Source organism: Hypanus sabinus, unplaced genomic scaffold (genome assembly GCF_030144855.1).
Source record: "Hypanus sabinus isolate sHypSab1 unplaced genomic scaffold, sHypSab1.hap1 scaffold_1343, whole genome shotgun sequence".
Lineage (NCBI taxonomy): Eukaryota > Metazoa > Chordata > Chondrichthyes > Myliobatiformes > Dasyatidae > Hypanus > Hypanus sabinus.
This window is the reverse complement of record NW_026779413.1, coordinates 51,325-62,346: the sequence shown is the minus strand read 5'-3', so window position 1 is coordinate 62,346 and position 11,022 is coordinate 51,325. Positions and strand designations below refer to the sequence as shown.

General features: G+C 46.5%; 1 non-coding gene across 1 annotated transcript; it reads right to left on the bottom strand.

The window, feature by feature from the left end:
* Positions 1 to 4,643: 4,643 nt before the first annotated feature.
* trnae-uuc (transfer RNA glutamic acid (anticodon UUC)) lies at positions 4,644 to 4,715 on the bottom strand. The gene has a single exon. It is a non-coding gene; the product is annotated as a tRNA-Glu (tRNA).
* Between the last annotated feature and the right edge of the window lie 6,307 nt (positions 4,716 to 11,022).

Genomic DNA, 11,022 nt, shown 5'->3' with positions numbered 1-11,022 from the left:
TTATTATGAAATCAATGGAAATTGTGATGTGACTAAGGGTTGTCAATTGCGAATTGCATTCCTGCAGCAAAGGGGATATTGTTTCAAACTCCATCAGACCCAACTCTCCACCTCTCCTTGTGTCAGTGCGACTCTTGTCCATCGGCTGAGCAGACAAACAGAGAGTGAAGCGGCCTCTCCACTCTGATTCTCCACCTATTGTAATCACAGCTCATCTCTCTCTCTCCCGATAAGAGAAACCACACTCAGCTTGTTCGAGTAAAGTGTACCAGACTTTCTCCTGGGTCTTTAATATGTTTACGTTCATCACCACTGTGACAAATGTTTACTCTGATATAATAAACTTCTGCATTCTATTTGTCCTACATAGAACAGAGAAAGGTAAAGAACAGGAACAGACCCTTCGGCCCACATTCACTGTGCTAACCATGACGTAATATAAAACGGAACCGTCCTACCAACACTTGGTCAGTCCCCCTACATTCCCTGACTGTCCGTGTGTCAACCCCCACTACAGTAATCTTGGGCTTCTGAGATCTCAGTTCTCAGAAACGTTTTGACCATCTGTGTGGATTTGCTGGAACCGAAAAAAGTGACTGAACCTTCAAAGTTGTCTCATCAATTGCAAAGAGATTCCACTGTAAATCTGTTCCTTTAGAGGAACCGTTTGTCAGACACAACAAATTGAATTGTTACAGTGTAGCTTGTGGTCTTGTATTGAATCACCTATTGGTAACATTTTCACCAGGATTATAATCTCTTGACGTAGTTTAAGTTGGAGGGTCTCTGCCGAAAGTATATCTATTTATGATGATAAATGAACACTTCCATATCCACAAACCTCACCAGTATCTTAAGTGACTTACTCACAGTTAGAAATCTTGGGTAGTCTTTCAGTATCAACCCGTAATGTCCACCAAGCTCAGGAATGTAAGGGGGTGTCAGATAAGAAATTGTATTTGTCTATGTATAATTTCCACCGCTCTGTATCACACTGCATTGGCCCTTAAACTCGTAACACTGATCGCTCTTTCACCGAAGCACTATATCAACCCCTAGTCTAATCCGGCAGTCCCCTCTTTCTACACAGTGCTGCATCAGCCCCGAAACCGGTCCCACTGCCTCTCTCTGTCTCCACAGTACTGGATCAGACGATAAAATAACCGCTGTTTGCCACTGCACAAATACCACTCCCCCATTTCTCTGCAAATCACTGTAAAAGCACATAAAATAATCCCACTGCCCCATTTCTCTCCACATTACTGTATCTGCCCCTGTTTCTCTGACTAAACTGTTTGACCCTAAACTGTTCCAATTGCCAGCTCTTTCTCCACAGCACTATGTCGACCCCGAAATTAATCCCATGGCTCCCTTTTTTCTCAACAGTAATGCATCGGCCTTTAAACTGTTCTCAGTAACACATCGTTCTTCACAGCACTGTCACAGAGAGTGAGGGAGGGAGTGGGAGAGAGAGAGAGAGAGAGAAAGTGGAGTGAAGGAGGGAGAGGGCGAGAGAGAGAGGGAAGGAGGGAGGGAGAGAGAGGGAGAGAGAGAGAGGGGAAGGGGAGAGGAAAGGAGAGACAGAGGGAGAGAGAGGCGCAAGGAGTGCAGAAAGACACAGATTCTATGATTATTTGATGGGGACTCTCGCTTTGTTCCAGTGGAATGATTTGCCTCGCGTTGCCGCTCAGTGATGACTCCGATGCTCTCTCAGTATTTCCACGTCCAGCCACTTGTTTCCGTCTCTACAGGAACTTTGCCGTTCCCTCAATCCTGCGTTGAGCCATTGCCTCCGTTCACCATGACCGAGTCTGCCGTTCCTGCGCACATGTCTCCCGTCCTGCCGGTGACCACAGTGACACGACCTGCCTTTCGCCCATCACCCAGAAATCTACCTCTCTCTAAAATACACACAACCGCTGCCTGTACACCGGTTCGTTAATACAAATATCGAATCAGCCAATCACGTAGCACTACCTCAATGCATAAAAGTGTGGAAACAAGATCAAGACGTTCAGATCTTGTTGAGCCCAAACTTCATAAAAGGGAAGACAGAAACTCAAACTGACAAATGTGTGACAGAATTGCGCAGAGGAGCGTTTCTGAATGTGCAAAAGGTATGCACTTTCAATATCTGTGATTAATTTCGGAGAAATGTATACAATACACATCCTGAAATTCTTTCTTCACAAGCATCCACGAAAACAGAGGAGAGGCCCAAACAATGATGATAGTTAAAACGTCGGAGCCCTCAAAGCCCCCACCCCAGCACCCCCTCCCACACACAAGCAACAGCAAAGCAAAGAACCCCCATACCCCAACAGCAAGGGATACCACCAGCCCCCACCCCCACAGAACACTCTGGCGCGCAGCAAAGCATCAGTAAAGACACAGACTTGCAGTGAACCAAGGATTACCCGTTCACCCGGTATTCGACATAACGCAGGCTCTCTCTTTCACTAATAATGGAAAAAGAGCTGTATCCGTTTCACAGCGACATGGGAGAGAGAAAAAAAGTCTCACTGAGGTTATAAGTCCGTTGACTCGATTCTTCTCGAGATCTGCGCCCAGAGTGTCGGCACCAAAAACCCGCAGCTCTTCGTCACAACACCCGGCAGCCAACCCGATACTCACGATGCTCCGGGGCAAGGTCACGTCCCCAGAGCCGCGAAATCCCGAATCCCTGAAGGCGTGCTCGTCTTCCAGGGATATGAAATTGCGGCCGGTGGTGACCCCCTGACAGTGGCTCCCATTCCCGCATATAACCAAAGTGAGCGTGTAACTCCAGTTGAGGGTCTTGAAAGGAACCCCCAAACCCTGAAGCGCTACAGGAAGGGATATCAAAGATAGAAGTAAAGCTGTTTCATGCGTCATCTTTTGTCGGCCCCCTACCAACACATACTGCACTCTCCCCTACAACTCCTCACAGCCCCCCACTTCGCTCTCGTGACTACACCCCTCCCACACCTGAAACCACCACGGTGGGCTTCACAGCTGAACAGGTCAGAAGACAGCTGAGACGTCTCCACCAAAGCAAGGCTGCAGGCCCGGATGGTGTCAGCCCCAGGGCGCTCAAAACCTGCCCCCCCCCCCCCCCAGCTATGTGGAGTACTTCACCATGTCTTCAACCTGAGCCTGAGTCTCCAGAGGGTTCCTGTGCTGTGGAAGACGTCCTGCCTTGTTCCTGTACCGAAGCTCCAGTGGCTTCAATGACTACAGACTGGTGGCATTGACCTCCCACATCATGAAGACCCTGGAGAGACTTGTTCTAGAGCAGCTCCGTCTTATGGTTAGGTCACACTTAGACTCCCTCCACTTTGCCTATCAGCCCCGACTAGGAGTTGAGGATGCCATCGTCTACCTGCTGAACCGTGTCTACACCCACCCGGGCAAGCCGGCGAGCACTGTGAGCGTCATAGACTTTTACTTCTCCTGTGCGTTCAACACCATCCGCCCAGCTCGGCTGGGTGAGAAGCTGGCAGTGATGCAGCTGGATGTTTCCCTGGTGTCATTGATTATTGATTACCTGACTGGCAGACCACAGTACGTGGGCTTGCAACACAGTGTGTCAGACAGAGTGGTCAGCAGCACTGGGGATCCACAGGGGACTGTCCTGTCTCCCTTTCTCTTCAACATCTACACCTCAGACTTCAACTACTGCACACATCTTGCCATCTTCAGAAGTTTTCTGATGACTCTGCCATAGTGTGATGTATCAGCAAGGGAGAGGAGGCTGAGTGCAGGGCTACAGTGGGAAAATTTGTTACATGGTGTGAGCAGAATAATGTGCAGCTTAATGTGAAAAAAACCTAAGGAGCTGGTGGTGGACCTGAGAAGGGCTAAGAAAGCTAACGATTACCCCTGTTTCCATCCAAGGGGACAGCGTGGACATATATAACCATATAACAATCACAGCACGGAAACAGGCCATCTCGGCCCTCGTAGTCCGTGCCGAATGACATGGTGGAGGACGGAGGATTACAAATACCTGGGCATACGATTTGACAATAAACTGGACTGGTCAATGAACAATAAGACTGTCTACAAGAAGAGTCAGAGCCGTCTCTGTTTTCTTAGGATACTGAAGTCCTTTAACATCTGCGGGACGATGCTGAGGATGTTCTACGAGTCTGTGGTGGCCAGTGCTATGATGTTTGCTGTTGTGTGCTGGGGCAGCAGGCTGAGGGTAGCAGACACCAACAGAATCAACAAACTCATTCGTAAGGCCAGTGAAGTTGTGGTGGTGGAACTGGACTCTTTAACGGTGGTGTCTGAAAAGAGGATGCTGTCCAACTTGCACGTCATCTTGGAAAATGACTCCCATCCGCTCAATGATGTACTGGTTCGGCACAGGAGAACATTCAGCCAGAGACTCATTCCACCGAGATGTAACACTGAGCGTCACAGGAAGTCATTCCTGCCTGCGGTCAACAAACTCCTCTCTCGGACACTCTGAGCCAAAGGGCTGGTCCTGGACTAATGTCCACTTGACATAATTTACTATTATGGCTTAATTATTAATGGTTTTATATTGCTATATTTCTACACTGTTCTTGGTTGGAGCGACAGTAACGAAACTCAATTTCCCTCGGGATCAATGCAGTATGTTGTCTGATTAAATTACAGCAGGCAATATCTTAATATTCCCTAACCGGGAATCGAACCCGGGCCGCGGCGGTGAAAGCGCCGAATCCTAACCACTAGACCACCAGGGAAACTGATGATGCGTTGCACACTGCAATAGATACTAACAGATCAGAAAAAATACGAAACAAAACCGATCGATAAATAATAATCATCATCATGAATAAATGTGATAAATATGGTCATGTAACTACTGCTCAGCACTTTGCATATCTTTTGTTCACCCGGCGCTTCTGGTTAAGGGACACTCTGGACTCTGAATGAATCAGTCAGAAACACTCGCTCTGCAGTGTCTTGATAAAGATGGTGACATTTAGATTCTCTTATGAGCTTTGGGTCATTTTTGTTTCTGCCTGTCGCCTCGAAACAACTCAGTAGCCGGCCCTCCGATTCCCGCGACAGTGTTGCCGATACATCTGATGTCTTGTTCCTCACCCTCCGCCTGGATGGAGGTAGGAGAAGTAAAATCAGACGTTCAGAATGCCTGAAATATGGTCTGGGGTGGAATGGTAGGCTTTCCTGATCGTGCCCTAACTGTGGTCGTGTGTGCAGGAGGCCCTTGAACAGAGGATGACGTGCTGATGACAAATTAGCTTAGATTTCATTAAACAAGCCTGATAGAAACCCCCGCAATTATTGGAAAGTCCTCAGGGTAGGCAGTTCCTTGTTTGCCGATCGCGGTATTCAGTACATGGTATGCTTGGTTAACATCTGCTCTGGCGGTATGTGAAGTGCCGTCCGGATCAATGAGGAGAACCTCTCGGTAAACAGCACCGACAGAACTCAAACGTTGGGTGTTGTGATTGGGGGAACAAGGGTGCGGCAAGACCGCTATATGGGCAGAGCATGAAGAATTTATCATGAAACAACACGCTGTTCAACATCCACCATCTTCCGCCCCCACCCCGCTCCCCACCCCCTGCACCATAATACCGTCTTATCTTCTCCGAACGGTGGAATCCTTCCGGCTGTTCCACCGAACTGAGCCATATCTCCATGAAACAGAGAAGACAGCAGCCCCTCATTTCCCTCCGAAACTGCAACGTTGCACTTACGAAAATCCATCTTGTTTTCAAGTAATTGGCCTTTGGCTAAGAAGATGCAGGTAAGCGATGCTTCATCGCCCGTCGATTTAGTCTGGCTTGAAGTCATCCGAACCGACCTCTTTTCCGGCAATGGTAATGGCTGACCTTCGCTGATCGCTGAAAGGTGCCGCACCGGCATTCCCGAGAGTCAAATCCACCTGGTCTTTCAGCAGCTCGTTAAACTGCTGAGTAATTTAGACAGATCAACAGTACGTTTCTTAAAGGGAAATTAAGGGCTTCACAGAGCAGCTACAGTCGGTCAGCAGAAATACATCCAGACATTTTGCGAGCTGTCGGCAATACGTCGCGTGTATCGCTAGTGTCATCGTGGATCTTTGGATTTATAAACAAATCTCAACTTTCCTAAAGCTTTGTCAGTTTTCCGTGTGGGAGGATGCTCGGGAAGGATCAGTAGTTTGGCTTTCACAATGAGGAAGTAAATTGGATTGGCCTTTGGGTACGTTGGGGAAGTTAGAGTGTGGTAATGGATGGTTGTCTCTCTGACTGGGGACCTGTGACGAGTGGAGTGTCCCAGGGATCGTTGTTGCGTCCATTGTTGTTTGTCATCTTTATCAATGATCTGGATAATGATGTCGTTAACTGGATCAGCAAATTTGCCGATGGCAACAACCTTACGGGTGTAGTTGACAACTAGGAAGAGTACCGGAGCATGAAACGGGATCTGGACCAGCTGGAAAAAATGGGTTGAAAAATGTCAGATCGGAATTAACGCAGACACGTGTTAGATGTTGCATTTGGGAGGGCCAGCCAGGGTTGGTCTGACCCAACGAGCAATAAGACACTGAGGGGTACGGTAGAATAAACGAATCTGGGAATGCAGATCCATAATTCAGTGAAAGTTGCGGCACAGTAAGATAGGGTCGTAAAAACAGCTTTTCGCACATTGGCTTTCATAGACCAAAGTACGGAGTACAGGAGCTGGGATGATACGTTGCTGTGGTTTAAGGATTTATTGGGGCCCAATTTAAAACATTGTGTGCGGTTGTGCTCAGCTATCTGCAGGAAAGATGCAAATAAGACTGAAAGAATGCAGAAAAAGAATTACACAGGTATTGCCGGTACTGAATGTTTTTAATTAAAAGGAAAGTTTAAATATATCAGCACTTTATTTCCGAGCGGGTAGGAGACAGAGGGGAGATTTGATAGAGGTATACAACATTATGAGGCGTATAGAGAGTGTAAATGCAAGCGGGCTTTCTCCACTGATGTTGGGCGAGAATACATCTGGCGATATTGGGTGAAGGGTGAAATGTGGAATGTTTAAGGTAAACATGAGGGGAAACGTCTTCACTCAGAGGGTGGTCAGAGTGTAGACAGTGCTGCCAACACGTGGTAATTGAGATTCCGATTTTAACGTTTAAGAGTTGATTGGGGAAGTACACGGATGAGAGGGATATGGATGGCCACAGTCCGGGTGAGGACGATGGGAGTAGGCAGTTTAAATATTTCCACACTGACTAGACGGGCTGAAAACCCTGCTTCTGTGCAGTGGTTCCCTATGGATGTCTGACTGTATGTCTGGGTTAGAGCTTTAGTGACCCACAGCACCGACCAATCCAGAAAGTCGTTGATATTGCTTTATCCCTCTGTCCTTGCACACACTGAAGCATGGAGACTGAGTTAATGGATGGTTACAGCAAAAGAAGATGGAAGCTTTTGAAATTGTTTATTCTGTATTCTCCTATTGCCTGCGATGCTTTTGAAGGAAGACAAATGTGAGCCCGGATATGTGCTCCGCTCTCGCTGCGTTTTCAGTTTGTGTAGTTTTGTCTGTTGCATTTATTACTGATTTCAGAGGGAGACACGGATTCCACACCGGCCATGTGGATTCAGGATTAAAATGATTGAACTATGAGCGTATCTACACCCGATACGATAAAACCACGATTCAGAGGTAAATTAGCTTTAGGATAAATGGGTGTGTACTTGAATTGGGAATTTAGAATTGGTGTTTTGGAAGGCTGGTTCTTTTAATAAGCGCCAGAAGCTGCTGCTGGGCACTTTGAAATGCTGGTTTTAAGTTGTAGGGCTCCACTGGAAAAGATGTTTTGTAGACATTGTAGCATTTGCCCTGTAATATGTAAATGACCCGTCAGTTCAGAAAACGCGCTGGTGCAGTCAGTAGCTCGGCCATTTGCTTACGTCTTCAGCCCGAATTCCATTAATTATCCGGGTGCCGCTGTGTGGTCAGATTAAAAAGATTAATTACTCAGCCCTATTTCTCGGAGCACTGTAACTGCAGACTCGCAATAGAGTTGTAAAGTGTACCGAAGTTTCGACTCTCTATGCACAACACGGCTGCCATTTGTCTTCCAGCCAGAATTTATTCTGTCAACGACATCATCTGCCTTCTGTTAGGAAGCCAATACTGAATCAACGCAGCCAGGTTTCCCTCGATCCCATGCCTCCTGACTTTCTGAATTAGTCTACTATGGGGAACTGATCAAACGCCTGACCATAATTAATGCACCCACATCGACTGTCCTGGTTCATCCGTTAGTTTTATTTTCACTTTTTCAATTAAATCAATCTGGCTCATTAATGACAACATACCATGCTTTCTCTCCGTAGCCAGACTACGTTTCTCCAAATACTCATTAATACCCTCTTTAGTAATCGTCTCCAGTTGTTTACCCATTACTGATGTAAGAGACCATGGTCTATAATTCCAAGAAGTATCCCTGCTATTTTTCGTCAACAAATGAATAACATTTTCTACGCTCCAATCTTCTAGTTCTACTTCCGTGGCCAGCGAAAACACAAATATCCTGTCCAAAAGCTCAGCAATATCTGAGTTTGGCTTCCAAAATTGGCAGGACTGTAACTTTTCCGGCAACGGGGAATCATCTTCAATAATGTTTTCCCAAGTTTCCAGCGCATCCTCTTTCTCAACGTCGTCACGTTCGAGCTTATCTGCATTATTACGTTGTGGGCACATTGATCAATACATTCAGTAAGGATCTTCACTGTTTACTTTGTCTCCAGACACAAGTTTTCCTCTTTTACCTCTGATTTGCCCACGCTCTTCCCAGTCTCCTCCTGTTCTTCACAGTGCAACTCGTCAAGGATTTCTCAAATCCCCCATCACTCTTTTAAGTCCACTGTTATATTCCCTCCTGTCTACATTGTGACTCGCTGTAGCCTTACCTGATCGTTTCTTCCTGTTCTGTAAGTATCGTTCTTTCTTCCTCTTGACGTGTTGTCCAAATTCCTTGTCTCCCAGGGTTACTTTACACTGTCATCCTTTCCCTGCGTCACTGTGACAAGTCTATACTGAACCCCGTGTCAGTGCTCCCTAAAAAATCCACACATATCTGCTGCGTAATACCCCGAATGCATCATTTCCCAATGTACCTTCCTAAAATCCTGCCAGGCAGCACCATAATTCGCAGACCGCAAATTAAACACACTCCATACTCTCTGGTCCTATCCCTGGGCAAAGTAAATGGAGGGGAGTTCTGTCCTATCTTTCTGAAATGAGATCCGCGGAGAGATCTGTCACCTGACCAGTTTACTTTACTAATATTAGATCCGGTACGTACTGTTCACTAGTGCGCCTGTCTTCTTGTAGTGACATGAATCCTCCCTGGACACTAACAAGAAATTATGCCATAATTAAATATTTACCCTGGGGAGATGCCAAAGAACATTATGGATGTTTCAGTTACTCATGTAAATAACCTAGAAAATGTCCAAGCCCCGCTTCACGATCGGTTCCTCACTGTTCCAGTTGCTATTTTTTTTTGTTAGAGGGCGGCTGTACAGAATACTCCAAATGTTTCTGAGTTCGTCTCACATTTTATTAAAAAACGAACGCTCCACATTGTCCTCCCTTTCTGCGGTTGCGATACTGTCCCTGGTTTCCCGTCGAACACCCTTTACATTATGTTACACGACCCTGTCCATTTTGAAACATCTAAAACGCGGAAAGCCCTGAAGCCACCCCTGCCCTTGTGACAGTCGAGTGTCTGTGATAGTTTGGAACATACTTCAACCAATGAAACAATCACGCCAGCTGCAATGAGCGCTTGTATTGCCACCAACCTGAACTTATGAAGTGGGCAACCTTCCGCCAATTCTGCAATTTCCGGGCGACCAGGCACATGATTGTTTGAGTTTATGACATATTTGCCGAACCTGTTCATTGCAAAACTGCTTTATTTGAAAATTTCTCCGAATTGCCTTAAGACACGGGCATTATCTACACAGATGGCCATTTAAAGTAAACACATACTTCATTCCATTCCTCAGCTCTTCTCTGAATTTCCTCTGTGTCAGTGTATAGATACAAGTATTGGTGCACATGCTGAGTGTTTGCAACATGAACCTAAATTGTTGTAGGATGTATACCGGGGAACTCAAATATCTGTCCTCGTAAAAATAGTTCTGCACTTGCCATTTCAGAGTATGGGTGACAGAGGGTATCCACAATAATATGAAATTAGCTGATATAGAAAACAGCAAAATCATCGATTTTCTGCGTTTTTCCACCTCGGCATCTTTCTGATTGTCGCCGCTGTTCCGAAGCTTTCTGCGGACTCTATTTGCCACAACGATATACCTTACGGTTAACCCGTTAAACAGCAGGATTAAACCGATTGGTAGCAATGGTGTTGAAATACTGAGTAGTAATTGGTATCCTCTCCACACGGGTGAAGTAGCGTATTCATATGTGAGGGCGCACCGCCACGGCATGTTGTCAATGATGACGTAAGGTTCAACGGCAAAGTAAACCGGGGCACATCTCCCGCAGCTCACTATAACCACGGTCACCATAACCAGCGTTGCTGTTCTCTCGGTGCAGTATCGCTCCCGCAGCTTTCGGCAACATATTGCGATAAAGCGATCGAAGGTAAAACTGACTGTGAACCAAACAGAACAGTCCGTAGTTACGACCCGAAATACAAGTGTCAGAGCGCATACAGGAGTGATGAGCAGGGATCTGGAATAAATGTAGATATTGTTGGTCTGATCCACTAAAGCAACAACGATAACCACCATCAGATCCGCTGTTGCCATTCCAACCAGGTAACGGGTGATGCATTTGGAGAGTCCGCATTTTCCCCGAGATAGGATCACAATCGCTGTTAAATTAACTACAAGAAATTTGGAAACAAAATAGAAATATGGTCAGCTCCCTGAATGCCCCCATTCTACCGATGCTATCCAGGGGAGGGTCTGTGGAAGTGGAAAGCGGGAATCCAGTGTGTGCGGTCTCCGTCGCTGCACTCCGGCTGGAGAACAATGACGGATGTGAGTGTCAGTGGATTGG